Genomic DNA, 16,095 nt, shown 5'->3' with positions numbered 1-16,095 from the left:
ACAGCTTCAATGACTGCTTATAAAGAAGGTACCACGTTATCCTCTGCATCGCAGCGTCATGCTGATGCGGAAAGAAAGGCCATGTGGTCAGCACACTGCTCTCCCGGCCGTTCTAAGACCCTGGAGCCACTACTATTCGTTCAAGAAGCTTCACTTTTTGCCTCTGAATTGCTGCCTCCTTCGGCCCATAATATTTAACTAAATAATCGTCTTGGGAGCTGGAGGCGTTTCACTGATCAGACCTTCAATTGCCTGTAAAACCTTAGGAGCCACTTCACCAGAGGGTCAGTTAAAACACAAGAGATTAATTTACTTACCATTGTTGGCAAGGAGCCCGAAATCTGTCTCCGGAATGACCCAGCCGCTTGCATCAGATACAGTTAGTTTCATTTGTAAACAAGCAGCAGAGGCCATTGCTGAGTGAAGGCATGCATACAAATCAGCCAGCCTCCTCGTAAAGTAATAAAAGACAAAAACTGTCTCATGCAAAGACAAAGACGACATCACTTCGACTTCGCGTCTGATTTATCGATTGATATCCCTGATACATACATCGACAGATTTCGCAGTAGCTTCTTCCAGCAGGAAATCACTGCGTGTCTCGTTTACCCCAGAGTATATGTACGGCACGAAATTGTGGAGATCCAATCAGCAAATGGTTCAAAAGTTCCTCCATGTCTCTGTCTAACTGTAGACAGTTGTTCGGTACTAGCTAACACATATCTTGTCTGAATATTTCTGTCAACCCTTCAACCAGCACACTGAAAATTTCTGCTTTTCTTAACGTGTCTACTGACTCCACACGGGTGTGCATATCATTCACACACGCTACATGCAACTGAAACTCACTGGCCATGAACAAATATGACCCACATCCTGTACGTTCAACTAAAAGTTTGATACATTCTTCGAGGGTTTTACCGAAAATGAGGAGATGAAATGACTGCTTAGGAACCATTCACTGTATTGGAAGGGGGGGAGGGGGGGGCAGCAACGCAAGCCTCAAGTTCCCTGGGCACATCAAGATCACCCTGAACTTTCAAATCTTGTTTTAACACGAACTGTTGTGAATGCACACGCTCTAATGTCTCCTCCAACACATAATTCTAGAGAGAAAACGCATTTATGTCTTCCCGCCAAGCCTTAACGGGGTCCTTCCTACCACCCTCTGCTCCACCCATTAAATGAGAACATATGCTAGGCAGGTTTACAATGGATAACACTCAAACTTATAACTAACAAAATATGGCTAACCACACCAGAGAACTGTACCTGTGGGAACGTAACACTGCTAAAACTTATCAGTTCTCTTATTCCCCTCAGCTCCAGTGTTCATGACAATCTTCGCTGAGAGGTAGGCGGCTAGATGAATTTGAGGCATGACAGACTTACAGCAAGTGTGGTGCATTGAGATGGCAGTGATAAGTGTAACGCATGACTTCAAGGACGCTCTGGCGCGACGATTGTGCTGGCAAAACGAACCTTCCGTTTGGAACTGAAACTATAGTCCGCAGCAAGGGCGGGACGGATTTCTCAGAAGAAGCAGATATGTCTCGGAGTGAATGGCATACCGATTAGCACCCATAAGGACGCTACTCTGCTTGCTATCAGTAGGTGGCATCTGCGTAATTTTTCGGAAGAAGCAACCTGGCTAGCACCTTATAATGACGAGAGACAAAAAATTGACACAGCTAATCCATACCTTGGCCTGTCGCATAACTGACAGCAACATGCAATATGCGGCATCCAAATGGTTCAGATGGCTCTGAGCACTATGGGACTTAACTTCTGAGGTCATCAGTCCCCTAGAACTTAGAACTACTTAAACCTAACTAACCTAAGGACATCACACACATCCATGCCCGAGGCAGGATGCGAACCTACGACCGTAGCGGTCGCGCGGTTCCAGACTGTAGCGCCTACAACCGGTCGGCCACAATGGCCGGCATGCGGCATTCAGATTTTAACGAGCCGGAGGTGGAAGGTCCCGCTGCGTGGGATTAGCCGAGCGGTCTAAGGCGCTGCAGTCATGGAGTGTGCGGCTAGTCCCGGCGGAGGTTCGAGTCCTCCCTCGGGCATGGGTGTGTGTGTTTGTCCTTAGGATAATTTAGGTTAAGTAGTGTGTAAGCTTAGGGACTGATGACCTTAGCAGTTAAGTTCCATAAGATTTCGCACACATTTGAACATTTTTGGTGGAAGGTCCCATTTCACTGTCACCAGAATTGTGCTGCAAATCTGAGAGGTGTGTATTGAAGGATATTAGGAAAGCTCTTCATCCATACGATTATCGAGTAAAGATCAATGTGTAGTAAGCAAAATTGATATTATTCCAGTATTATACGGGGCACATGGAGCATGTGTGTGGCGGCCTACATGCCAAAGAACCCTCTGGAAGATCCACCATGGTAGGACTGAAGTAGACCGAAGTCCAAAAACTACGATAAGAGCATGGAAGAAAGGTGTGTGCTCTCGGTTCAGCGGCTGAGAGTGGAGAGCGAGTAACCTCTTCAACTCACTCTGCTCACGTCGCCCAGCGCCACACTTGACACCTTCCTCACATCTCCGACTGGACACTGCATCTGCTGCTATCAAGGCATGCCCTGCCAGCAGTTCTTTCCTGGTGTGATCCTTTTCAGCTCTAAGACAAAGGTTGGCACGTAAGCCATGAGATGATAATAGGAAAGAGTTGATCTTAACTGCTACGAATATTTTCAGTGTTGAGTAAATTAGAAATAAATCGCTGTTAGTAAAACCTTAGCAGGGATAGCGGTCCGTACACCAAAACCACATGTTGCCTTTACATTTCTGACCTTCCTTGCTGCACAGAAGATTCTGTTGTTGACTTGACCAGTTCTCCAGATTCTTTACGTATAGAAGCCATATGGGGGCTGTCACACCTCCTCGTGAAGAGCTATGACTGATATTTTCTGGCGCACAATTGAAGCAGTAGGAAATGATGTACTCATATCATTGACCAAATCTTAGATCAAATCAGTGTGTCCTTCCCACTATAATGCAAGTGCACTTTAATAGAATGTTCTTTATTTGTTCTTCTTCCTAGTAGTGCTGTTCTAATGGTTTTCCGTGGTTTTTATTATATTGAATAAAAACTATTTGCTCTGTTCACCTTCTTACTTCGACAACAATGCAACATACGGGAGACTCATCGGTTCTGAGCCGTGTGGTGAGATTTAGTGCTTGAAGCGTAGCAGAGCACACGACTAACATGCTGACAATGACGTGATTTTACTGGGTCACATGTTACTCAAGTGGAATTTTCTCGTTGCGTTGGCAGCCTACGTCTTTAGGCCTGGTCTTCAGTGTATCAGCTACTTCGCAGTGTGCCTGTGAGATTATGGAAACTTAGCAGGTTTTCAAATCTACATCTACATCTATACTCCGCGAGCCACCTTACGGTGTGTGGCGGAGGGTACTTATTGTACCACTATCTGATCCCCCCTTCCCTGTTCCATTCACGAATTGTGCGTGGGAAGAACGACTGCTTGTAAGTCTCCGTATTTGCTCTAATTTCTCGGATCTTTTCGTTGTGATCATTACGCGAGATATATGTGGGCGGTAGTAATATGTTGCCCATCTCTTCCCGGAATGTGCTCTCTCGTAATTTCGATAATAAACCTCTCCGTATTGCGTAACGCCTTTCTTGAAGTGTCCGCCACTGGAGTTTGTTCAGCATCTCCGTAACGCTCTCGCGCTGACTAAATGTCCCCATGACGAATCGCGCTGCTTTTCGCTGGATCATGTCTATCTCTTTTATTAATCCAACCTGGTAAGGGTCCCATACTGATGAGCAATACTCAAGAATCGGACGAACAAGCGTTTTGTAAGCTACTTCTTTCGTCGATGAGTCACATTTTCTTAGAATTCTTCCTATGAATCTCAACCTGGCGCCTGCTTTTCCCACTATTTGTTTTATGTGATCATTCCACTTCAGATCGCTCCGGATAGTAACTCCTAAGTATTTTACCGTCGTTACCGCTTCCAATGATTTACCACCTATGGCATAATCGTACTGGAATGGATTTCTGCCCCTATGTTACGTGATGGGGGTATGTTTCTTATTTTTGGAGAAATCTAAGATTCATAGGCACCATTTCTTCTTCTGTCTGTAGAATTGTGCTCACAGAGCTATTCTCGAAACTGTAGTTATGATTGTCTCCAAATAACCTTCAGAAAAGTAAAAGAAGAATGCAGAATTGGCACTGAAAAGCTTGGCCTAGGAAGAGCACTGATCAGCCACATTATGACCACTGCCCATCGCGAAGTTTGTTACCACCTGGTGGCGCTGCAGGCATGTGACGTATTATCAAAAGTATGTAAGCTGAGCAGGCAGTGACGCGGAATCACCATAACGAAGATACGGGCTGCAAATGGGGAAATAAGTTGAGACAATCAGAGTCCGTGAATCAGTATCTCGAAAACGGCGAAGCTGATAGGACAACGGAACTACCACTATACGCTAAGTGCCTGGGCGTCCACAAATCTTCACAGAACGTGGGGTTCGGAGGCTTGTATGCTTTTTAATGCAGGATAGATGGTGATCTGCGGCATCTCTGCCGAGAGAGCACAATGTTGGTGCACGAACAGCGTTTCAGAGAACATCGTTCATCGTAAATGATTATATGTGGAGTTCCACAGCAGACCACCCCCCCTATGCGTTCACATGTTGATCCAACAACATCGTCAGTTTGGGCTACAAGGGGCACTTAGCCATCGGTATTCGACTGTCGACAAATGGAAACGTGACGGCACTTCGACGGCAGCACATTTTTGTTACACTAGGTCGATGGCCGACTCCGCAAACTCCGTCATCGAGGTCAACGGCGGCTCGAAACGTGCAGCGCGCCACAAACGCAGGCTTGTGAAATGTGTGTTATGCTATGGAAAACATTCTCCGGCGCTTCATGGGACCTGTGGTAGTAATCTAAGACAAGCTGACAGTTGCGAACCTCTTGCATACCCTCATGCTTGATCTCTTCCCCATAACAAGATCATCTTTCAGCAGTATATTTGTCCATGTTTGAGAGCCAGAATCCTGCTACAGTGGTCTGAGGAGCACTATAGTGAACTAACGTTGATGTCTCGGCGACCAAATTCGCCTGATTTAAATCCTGTGGAACACATGTGGATCGCTATCGCGTGCCATCATCGAGTATGTGAAGCAACGGCTCGTTATTCATGCGAATTACATGACCTGTGCGTATATATCTAATGCCACAGACCTCCACAAACCTACCAAGAAATTGTCGGTTGCCTGATAGCCAGTATCAGTGATGTATGTCGTTACAAACACGGACAAACTATATATTAAGCAGGTTTCGGCTCATCAGCGTATATGATGAAATTAATTTGCATTGTACAGTCTCATGTTATGTTCCTCTTTTGTTTCCTAGACATTCTATGTAGACTAAGAAATATTTTAATTCTTTGGTTGGACAACATAGTGATTTACGTTGATGTAACTGAAACATAAGGTATTCCCACCAATAGATATTCTCATTTTAGATCCTCTCGCAATAAAGTTTTGTTTCTTAATTTCTCATGTGTTATAAATGTTGTTACAGTTGTCAGTTGTGAATACGATCTATCAACTATATCTTTCCCATTGCAATTGTTTTATCAAATCGCACATGAAAACACCTGGATTTGTTACAGCAGTCAGATAGTGATAAGCTTATGGACTCCAGCACTTCTGTCATCCACGATCCTTCTTCGTCAGAAGGCAGCCGTTTGGAGACAGTGCCAGGAGACCAGGACTTAAGCAGCGTTAACAAGCCAGTCTTACTTAACACAGAAAGGGTTCAACACATACTGTGCTGAAGTCTTCAGAGGAATACTATGAGTTTTAGTGGTATGGAAAAGGAATATGTACGCACACCTTGTAATAAAATATGAAAAATTTTCTGATTTCGTCGTTTAGTTATCGAAGTTAGCGAAACTTGCTTCAAAAACTGTGAATCAATGGTATTTTCAGCAAAAAATCTACAAATGTACTCCCAGTTTATTAAAATAAGTTATTTATAGTGCAAAAAACGAAACGAAACTAGAAAATTACCTGCTAGACAAACGAGAGTACAAATTTCTTAAAAATTATCCATGAAGATTTCTTAAGATCAGAGGAATTTCTGTAAAAGTCTCTGCATCTGTACCAAGAAACTGCAAGAGTTAGAAGTGTCGCACTTACTGTTAGCACTGAGTTGCCTATAGACAAGAATGCATTGCTTGGCTTTGGTGTGTAATCAGGAGAATCAGACGCCTCGCCTGTAGGCCTGTTGGTCGTTCCAGGTGATTGTCCATCGTTGTTTGTTCCAGATGCTGCTGTGTTGGTTGATACAGGTGCAGGGGCACCGCTTGTTCCAGGTACTGGCACCTCACTTGTTCCAGGTACTGGAGCTTTACTTGTTCCAGGTGCTGGCGCTTCACTTGTTCCAGGTGCTGGCGCTTCGCTTGTTCCAGGTGCAGATGCATCACTAGTTCCAGGCGGTGGTGCTTCACTTGTTACAGGTGCTGATGTGTCACTTGTTCCTGGTCCTGTCGATTCCTTTGTTCCTGGTGCTGGCGCTTCAGTTGTTCCAGGTGCTGGCACATCACTTGTGGAAGACACTGGTTCTTTGCTTCTTCCAGGTGCAGATGTGTCTCTTGTTCCAGGTGCAGATGTGTCACTTGTTTCACGTGCTGATACCTCGCTCGTTCCAGGTGCTGGTGTCTCACTTGCTCCAGGTGATGGTGCTGCACTTGTTCCAGGTGCTGGCGCTTCGCTTGTTCCAGGTGCAGATGCATCACTAGTTCCAGGCGGTGGTGCTTCACTTGTTACAGGTGCTGATGTATCACTTGTTCCTGGTCCTGTCGATTCCTTTGTTCCTGGTGCTGGCGCTTCAGTTGTTCCAGGTGCTGGCACATCACTTGTGGAAGACACTGGTTCTTTGCTTCTTCCAGGTGCAGATGTGTCGCTTGTTCCAGGTGCAGATGTGACACTTGTTCCAGGTGCTGATATCTCACTTGTTCCAGGTGCTGATGTATCATTTGCTCCAGGTAATGGTGCTGCACTTGTTCCAGGTGCTGGCGCTTCACTTGTTACAGGTGCTGATGTGCCACTTGTTCCAGGTCCTGGCGATTCATTTGTTCCTGCTGCTGACTCTTCAGTTGTTCCAGGTGCTGGTGCATTGGTTGTTCCAGGACCTTATGCATCACTTGTTCCAGGAACTGGCGCATCACTTGTCGCTGGCACTGGTGCTTTGCTTGTTCCAAGTACTGGTGTATTGGTTGTTCCAGGTGCTGTGGCACTGCTTGTTCTACTTGGTGGTACTCCAGTTGTTTCAGGCAGTGGCACCTCATTTGTCCCAGCTGGTGGTGCATCGCTTGTTCCAGGGTCTGGTGCCACAGTTGTTCCAGGCACTGGCAATTCGCTTGTTCCAGGTGCTGATGCATCACTAGTTCCAGGCGCTACTGCTTCGCTTGTTCCAGGTGCTGATGTTTCACTTGCTCCAGGTGATGGTGCTTCACTTGTTACAGGAGCTGATGTGTCACTTGTTCCAGGTCCTGGCGATTCATTTGTTCCTGGTGCTGGCGCTTCAGTTGTTCCAGGTGCTGTTGTATTGGTTGTTCCAGGACCTGGTGCATCACTTGTTCCAGGCACTGCCACTTCACTTGTACCTGGCACTGGCACATTACTTGTGGAAGACACTGGTTCTTTGCTTGTTCCAGGTGCTGATGTGTCACTTGTTCCAGGTGCTGGTGCTTTGCTTGTTTCAGGGACTGACACTTCACTTGTTTCAGGTGGTGGCGCTACAGTTGTTCAATGCGGTGGTGCATTGCTTGTTCCAGGGGCTGGTGTTACGCTTGTTGCAGGTGCTGGTGCTTCACTTGATCCAAGTACTGGCGGTTGGCTTGTTCCTGGTGCTGGTGCATCGCTTTGCCAGGTGGTGGCACAACACTTGTTCCAGGGGCCAGTGCTTCACTTGTTGCAGGCACTGGCACTTCACTTGCTCCAGGCACTGGTGCATCACTTGTTCCAGGCACTGGTGCATCGCTTGTTCCAGGAACTGGTGCATCACTTGTTCCAGGCACTGGTGCATCACTTGTTCAAGGCACTGGTGCATCACTTGTTCCAGGCACTGGTGCATCACTCGTTCGAGGCACTAGCGCTTCACTTGTTCCAGGTGCTGACACGTCACTTGTTCCGGGTGTGGGTGCTTCACTTTTTCCAGCGCCTGGTGCCACGGTTTTTCCAGGCGCTGGTGCTTCACTTGCTGCTGATGTCTCACTTGCTCCTGGTGATGGCGCTTCAGTTGTTCCAGGTTCTGGTGCATGGCTTGTTCCAGTGGCTGGTGCTTCACTTGTTGCAGGCACTGGCACTTCACTTGTTCAGAGGCCCTGGTGTGTCACTTGTTCCAGGTGCTGGCATTTCACTTGTTCCAGGTACTGGTGTGTTACTTGTTTGAGGTGGTGCCGCTTCACTTGTTCCAGGCTATGTAGTGTCATTTGTTCCAGGTGCTGGCACTTCACTTGTTCGAAGCACATCACTTGTTCCAGGCGTTGGTGCTTCACTTGTTCCAAGTGCTGGCATGTCACTTATTCCAGGTACTGGTGTGTTACTTGTTTGAGGTGGTGGCGCTTCACTTGTTTCAGGCTGTGGAGTGTCGTTTGTTCAAGGTGCTGGCATTTCGCTTGTTCCAGGCACATCACTTGTTCCAGGCGTTGGTGCTTCACTTTTTCCAGGTGGTGGTGTTTTGCTTGTTATATGTGGTGGCGCTTCACTTGTTCCAGGCGCCAGTGCTTCACTTGGTCCAAGTGTTGATGCATCACTTGTACCAGGTGCTTGTGCATCGTTTGTGTCAGGTGCTGATGGGCCACTTGTTCCAGGCGCTTGTGCATCATTTGTGTCGGGTGCTATCTGGTCACTTTTTCCAGGTGCTGTCATGTTGGCAGCTGTCAGTGCATTGGCTCTTCCAGTTGCTGAAATCACCTCCAACAGCAATTCATGCCACCATGCCTCATCCTTCTGTTCATATCTCAGTGGTGTACCTGCAATGCCTAAAAGTTCATAAAAAGTAATTATTAAGTAAACAGTCCCATAAAGACAATTTTGTTTTACATATAACATTAAATTACTTATTTTATGAATATTGCTTTGTGTAATTTCTTCACTGTTTGCTTGTCATGGTATTGACTGACTCTAAGCACTATGGGACTTAACTACTGAGGTCTTCAGTCCCCTAGAACTTAGAACTACTGAAACCTAACTAACCTAAGGACATCACACACATCCATGCCCGAGGCAGGATTCGAACCTGCGACCGTAGCGGTCACGCGGTTCCAAACTGAGGCGCTTAGAACCGCACGGCCACACCGGCCGGCTCATGGAAATGTATCTTATGTTTAGAGTGTAGTAACAGGTTGAAATTTTATGTTTACAATGGAGGAACAGGTTGAAATTTGTTAACTGGAAACCGGAATATGTGATGCTATGTACAGACATCAGTTTACTTTCTTAAATCATCATCTCTCCCTCTCTCTCTCTCTCTCTTTCTATATCTCTCCCTCTCTCTTTCTTTCTATCTATCTCTCTCAATTTTTCTATCACTCTCTTCTTTAATCCTCTTTACGAGGGACCACAAATGACAATCGTCCTTCTTATACTTGACAGTTACTTTGCTGTGAAATATTTCCCAGTCTCAGTAATGTTATTTACACTAAAGTCCACAAGACATTGTCCATTGAGTGAACCTTTCCTGTGCATTTATTTATTAGTTTTTGTGTTTAGTTTTTCCGGCATAGTGGACTCATTTCTGCTGGTGAATACAGGAGATCGTTTTACTTCAGGTTTAGAAAGGCAAAGACTAGTCCTTTTTTCAATTTCTATAACTGGCTTCGAGGGGATGTATATTCAACTTCCAATTATTAGAAAAAATTTTAATTAGCAACCTAAGCCAGAAAATGTGTCTTGAAAACAAAATGATTTTCAGTCAGATCATTTTAAGTCACTGACTTCAGGGTACACACACAATCTGAGAAGAGGGCGCCAATGACTGTTATTTGTATTGTTATCACAAACCATTTTCGTTCAACTAAAGCATTTTAAAATATTTTAATCGCAATAATATATTACTACATTATTTTACAAATTTGTTGATTAGTAGTTTGGGTTAATAGACAACTATCTTCAGATCTGTAAAAGAATAAAGAGGAAATTGCCATTAAAGTAAAATGCATTTAAAAGTATTTACGAAAAATCATCATTTCAAAATAATAAAACGTGAACAAGTGAAATCGAAACAACCTTACTGTATACACTTTATTTACGTGTAAGCTGCACTGCCATTGTCTGTAAGAGTATCTCGGACTATGTACATAAATGGAAATAGCCTATCAGTTAAATTAAACAGATAAGTCTTCATGACAGACTTTGTTTAAAAGATGTGGAAACGTACAAATAGTAAAATCGTACTGTATCTCACTATGGTTCCAGACTTTAATCGATCTGTTGGCGACATCAGTGAGATCACTAAGTGCCATTCCGACTCTATGGAAACATACGGAAAGTTACCTTTCAGGAAAAGTGAAAATTTAACCATTTTTGAAATATATTTTTGAAAATATTAATACATGAGAAAAATGAAATACATTACAAAACGTATCATGCTTACTAAGCGCTGTAGATTTGAGTTCATGTTGGCCACATTCTCGCAACTTAGTGTAACTCATGAATTCTAAAATATACAGGGTGTTACAAAAAGGTACGGCCAAACTTTCAGGAAACATTCCTCACACACAAAGAAAGAAAATATGTTATGTGGACATGTGTCCGCAAACGCTTACTTTCCATGTTAGAGCTCAATTTATTACTTCTCTTCAAATCACATTAATCATGGAATGGAAACACATAGCAACAGAACGTACCAGCGTGATTTCAAACACTTTGTTACAGGAAATGTTCAAAATGTCCTCCGTTAGCGAGGATACATGCATCCACCGTCTGTCGTATGGAATCCCTGATGCGCTGATGCAGCCCGGGAGAATGGCATATTGTATCACAGCCGTCCACAATACGAGCACGAAGAGTCTCTACGTTTGGTGCCGGGGCTGCGTAGACAAGAGCTTTCAAATGCCCCCATAAATGAAAGTCAAGAGGGTTGAGGTCAAGAGAGCGTGGAGGCCATGGAATTGGTCCGCCTCTACCAATCCATCGGTCACCGAATCTGTTGTTGAGAAGCGTACGAACACTTCGACTGAAATGTGCAGGAGCTCCATCGTGCATGAACCACATGTAGTGTCGTACTTGTAATGGCACATGTTCTAGCAGCACAGGTAGAGTATCCCGTATGAAATCATGATAACGTGCTCCATTGAGCGTAGGTAGAAGAACATGGGGCCCAATGAAGACATCACCAACAATGCCTGCCCAACCGTTCACAGAAAATCTGTGTTGATGACGTGAGTGCACAATTACGTGCGGATTCTCGTCGGCCCACACATGTTGATTGTGAAAATTTACAATTTAATCACGTCGGAATGAAGCCTCATCCGTAAAGAGAACATTTGCACTGAAATGAGAATTGACACATTGTTGGATGAACCATTCGCAGAAGTGTACCCGTGGAGGCCAATCACCTGCTGATAGTGTCTGCACACGCTGTACATGGTACGGAAACAACTGGTTCTCCCGTAGCACTCTCCATACAGTGACGTGGTCAACGTTACCTTGTACAGCAGCAACTTCTCTAACGCTGACATTAGGGTTATCGTCAACAGCACGAAGAATTGCCTCGTCCATTGCAGGTGTCCTCGTCGTTCTAGGTCTTCCCAAGTCGTGAGTCATAGGCTGGAATATTCCGTGCTCCCTAAGACGCCGATCAGTTGCTTCGAACGTCTTCCTGTCGGGACACCTTCGTTCTGGAAATCTGTCTCGATACAAACGCACCGCGCCACGGCTATTGCCCCGTGCTAAACCATACATCAAATGGGCGTCTGCCAACTCCGCATTTGTAAACATTGAACTGAGTGCAAAACCACGTTCGTGATGAACACTAGCCTGTTGATGCTAAGTACTGATGTGCTTGATGCTAGTATTGTAGAGCAATGAGTCGCATGTCAACGCAAGCACCGAAGTCAACATTACCTTCCTTCAATTGGGCCTACTGGCGGCGAATCGAGGAAGTACAGTACATACTGACGAAACTAAAATGAGCTCTAACATGGAAATTAAGCGTTTCCGGACACATGTACACATAACATCTTTTCTTTATTTGTGTGTGAGGAATATTTCCTGAAAGTTTGGCCGTACCTTTTTGTAACACCCTGTATAAAAATAAAAGATTGGTCAAAGCATGCTTGCCACCATGTAAAAACTCTGCGTGTGCTTGATTCACATCACCTCAGTTATGCCAGTAATAACTGACTGATGACGTACAAGTGTCAACAGTTACAATTTTAAGAACGAAATAGTATTTATTATTGAGCTAAGTACGAAAACGAAAGAAAAATTGAGCTGTAGTGAACATCAGAAAATAACTATTAGCTTTCAGTTCAATGTTCCCATGCTGAACAAGAAATTAAAAAACGAGAATATTAAAACAAGTATTAAAAATAAGAACTGTATCACCCTGTACTATTTTAATCAAATGAGTACTGATGAGACAGCCCTGAAGTCTAGTCACAAAATTGCTATTAAAAGCCTACAGTCTACCTCTGTGATTGAGTTTCCATCTCCTAGCACGTAAATGTAGCAGAGCTGATGTCATTGCTTGCACACAGTGGGCTATGTGGAAGGCAGCGCTTCCATTTTGGCACTCGTCCGTGGAGAACACCATCACAAATCCGTCCATCGGCACCAGGAATTTCGCAGCAAGCGCTGAAGTCACTTAGTTCTCAGTAACCGAACTGCTAGAAACTACTCTTACACATCGTAAATCTCATTGGATCGAACTGTCATCGCCGTCCTACATTCTTTACCAATCGTCTTCAGAACATCGATGCCATGAGATCAGCTTTTCTTGCCACGGACGAACGCTGCCTCAATCGCCGGATCGGACTACGACGATCAAGGCATAAGAGTGAGGACAGGACCTGGATTCGCTGTTGAAACAACATCAAAAGCTGTAATCTATGCACACTGCCTGCTTTTTGGTCAACAACATGGGTGAAAATGTAAGATGTTCGCAGAACCGACCCGTAATAATCCAGCACCAATAGTGACGCCAGCCTTCCGGGCAACAGCAACATCACCGTCACAAATCGTAGCACCAGGCTCTCCATCACCAGCAGCATTATCAGTCGCAGCAGCTTATGTCATTATTAACAGCCACAATGCTGCAAACTACAACGCCAGCTACGAATCTTACACCATTACCTGCCTGTAAACAATTCTTACCACTCTCGTCCCACAAACTCAGTTCCAAACTCGATCTAAACCTGTCACAAAAAACTAACAATTGGCCCAGTACCACTGAGCATCGGGGTGAAACCAAACGAACTCAGTTAAATCTATCGTACACTGATGACCTACGGATCGAAATAATTCCAGAACCACAAAACTCTGCACCTTCCCCTTCCTTTAGGTAAGCTGACTTATCCCTAGATTTATAAATCTAAAGACATTCCTCAATCGCATTCAGAGATATACACTGATGAATGAAAACACTGGCCGGCCGGAGTGGCCGAGCGGTTAAAGGCGCTACAGTCTGGAACGAGGGGTCCGACAGTTTGTTGGCAGGTTTCTGGACGTATGTGGCATTATTTGTCTATACACAGGTCGTGTAATTCGCGTAAATAACGGGCCGCTGATTTGCGTGCGTGGTGACCTAGATGCGTTCCATAGGACATACATCAGGTGAATAATTTGATTGCCGAGACATCAACATGAGTTTGCTATAATGCTCCTCAAACGATGGTAGCAACGTTCTGTCTCTGAGACGCTAACCGTCATATAGCTGAAAGATCACATCACCATCGGAGAAGAGATCAAGCATAAACGGAAGCAGGTGGCTTGTAGCTGTCAGTGTGTCGTCGATTAATACCAAAGTGCAGAATAATGTCTCCCATAGCATAATACTGCTCCCACAAACCTACCCCTGTGGCGCGCTGCACGTTCAGAGCTGCTGTTAATTTCGATGACCGCATTTGTGGAGACGACTATCGACCGAGTGTAGCAAAAATGTGGTGCAGTAGACGAGCCGAGACGTTTCATTGATTGGCGGTGGAGCTCCGATGGCCCCGTGCCCACTGCAATCGTACTTGACGATGTCGTTGGATTAACATGTGAATACGTTGGGGCAGTCTGCTACAGAGCTCCACGTTAAACAGTGTATGATGAACGGTGTGCTGTTTCGGCAGAGATGCTACGGTGCTCCGTCTCTCCTACTTGACAGAGCGGACAAGCCTCCAAACTTTACGTTCTGTGTAGAGACGTGGACGTCCAACCATTTAGCGGATAGTGGTAATTTCACTGTTTTTCTGCCTCTATCTATAGATGCTCACGACAGTAGCTTTGGAACATTGGACCATCTCCGCCATTTTATACTCGATCACGGGCTCCGCTTAGTAATAATGGCCTGTGTCAAAGCCGGTTATCTCAATGGAGTCTCCATTTGCAGCCCTTATCTTCGCGAAGGTGATTCACCGTGCGTGTCTATTGCGCCTAAATACTTTTGTTATCGCCTCACGTGGCAGCAATGCCACCAGGCGGCATCCAGCGCTGCAGTGGGCAGTGGTCATAATTCTGGGCTTATCAGTGTATACTGCCATTACAAATTCAGCAGCTCTTGCCCAGAAGACAATTCTTAATTATTAAAGCCAATGATTCACATTCTCCTTCATCTCCAAATCTACTTTATCAAGATCCTGAATCTCAACAATTTACACATCCCTGCTCACAGCCAGTCCCACACAGATATCTTACCAGTGACATATTGCCTCCCCTAACTTCTTGAGGTGTACCACAGTGAGTCCTAGATCCAACTGGGAATGATCACCCAGCCATCCTTCTCCAGATCTCATACCATGTACCAAACTCACCCTGAGCCCCTCTTAATCGTGCACCCCACCAAATCCTTGATAATTCCTATGGGACTGGAATGCATGCCATGCTCGAATCCATACCCCAATCTTAAGCCACGACTTCAGTGTCAGAAGCATGTGGCTGATTTTCTACAATATACCATCTAAGATGCAATTTCCATATGTATTCCACTGCGAACTATTTACTATGACTGTCCCACTGTCCATCCTTTTGATTTTGCCGTTCTGCAATAGTCCTCTCGTGTCTGCAGAAAATCCATACATCTTCAAGACTCTCTCACATGTCGCCCATGGCTCTAGCGAAATGTTCGCAGTTGTTTAGACGCTAAACATAGTCGAAACTAGCATATGAAGTACACTAAATTATAAGAAAAATCTATAAACTCTAAAAAGTACTATAAAGCATTCCATAGGCTCTCTGGCAACAGTCCCACTCTCATAGACTGCATCATACATGACAAGAGTCCACTTCCAGACAACCTCACCAAAGCCATCCACTTTACATACTGCCTTCACCATCCCAGATGATCCCAACGTGATCACTAGACAAATCCTTAAGTGTATGAATGTACCGAGATAGTTACCCCACCTCTTACAAGACACTTGTGTAGTTAATCAGCACACCACGAATAGGATTAAATACGTCAATAACAGCTGAGAACATCACAGAAATATTCGCAAAAAAGCGCAACTCGGCACCTGCTCACGATACAGTTTCCAGGATTGTGATGCAAGCAGACTTGAGGCTGATATGTCAGTAACCTGTGCAGAAGATGTAACAACATCTTCTGCACAGGTTACTGACATATCAGCCTCAAGTCTGCTTGCATCACAATCCTGGAAACTATCATTACCCAATGTAACCATCAACCACTTGCAAATCACCTACCCATCCCTAAAACACAGCGTGCTTTTCGTTTCAATTATCCTATCGATGACTAACTTTTTTGCCGTACCCATCCAATAAATAAACCAAAATCCGTAATCACCGTCCGTAGTGGCCGAGCGGTTCTAGGCGCTACAGTCTGGAACCGCGCGATCGCTGCGGTCGCAGGTTCGAAT

This window comes from Schistocerca cancellata, chromosome 8 (genome assembly GCF_023864275.1).
Source record: "Schistocerca cancellata isolate TAMUIC-IGC-003103 chromosome 8, iqSchCanc2.1, whole genome shotgun sequence".
Taxonomy (NCBI): domain Eukaryota; kingdom Metazoa; phylum Arthropoda; class Insecta; order Orthoptera; family Acrididae; genus Schistocerca; species Schistocerca cancellata.
Note: the sequence above shows the minus strand (reverse complement) of the source record.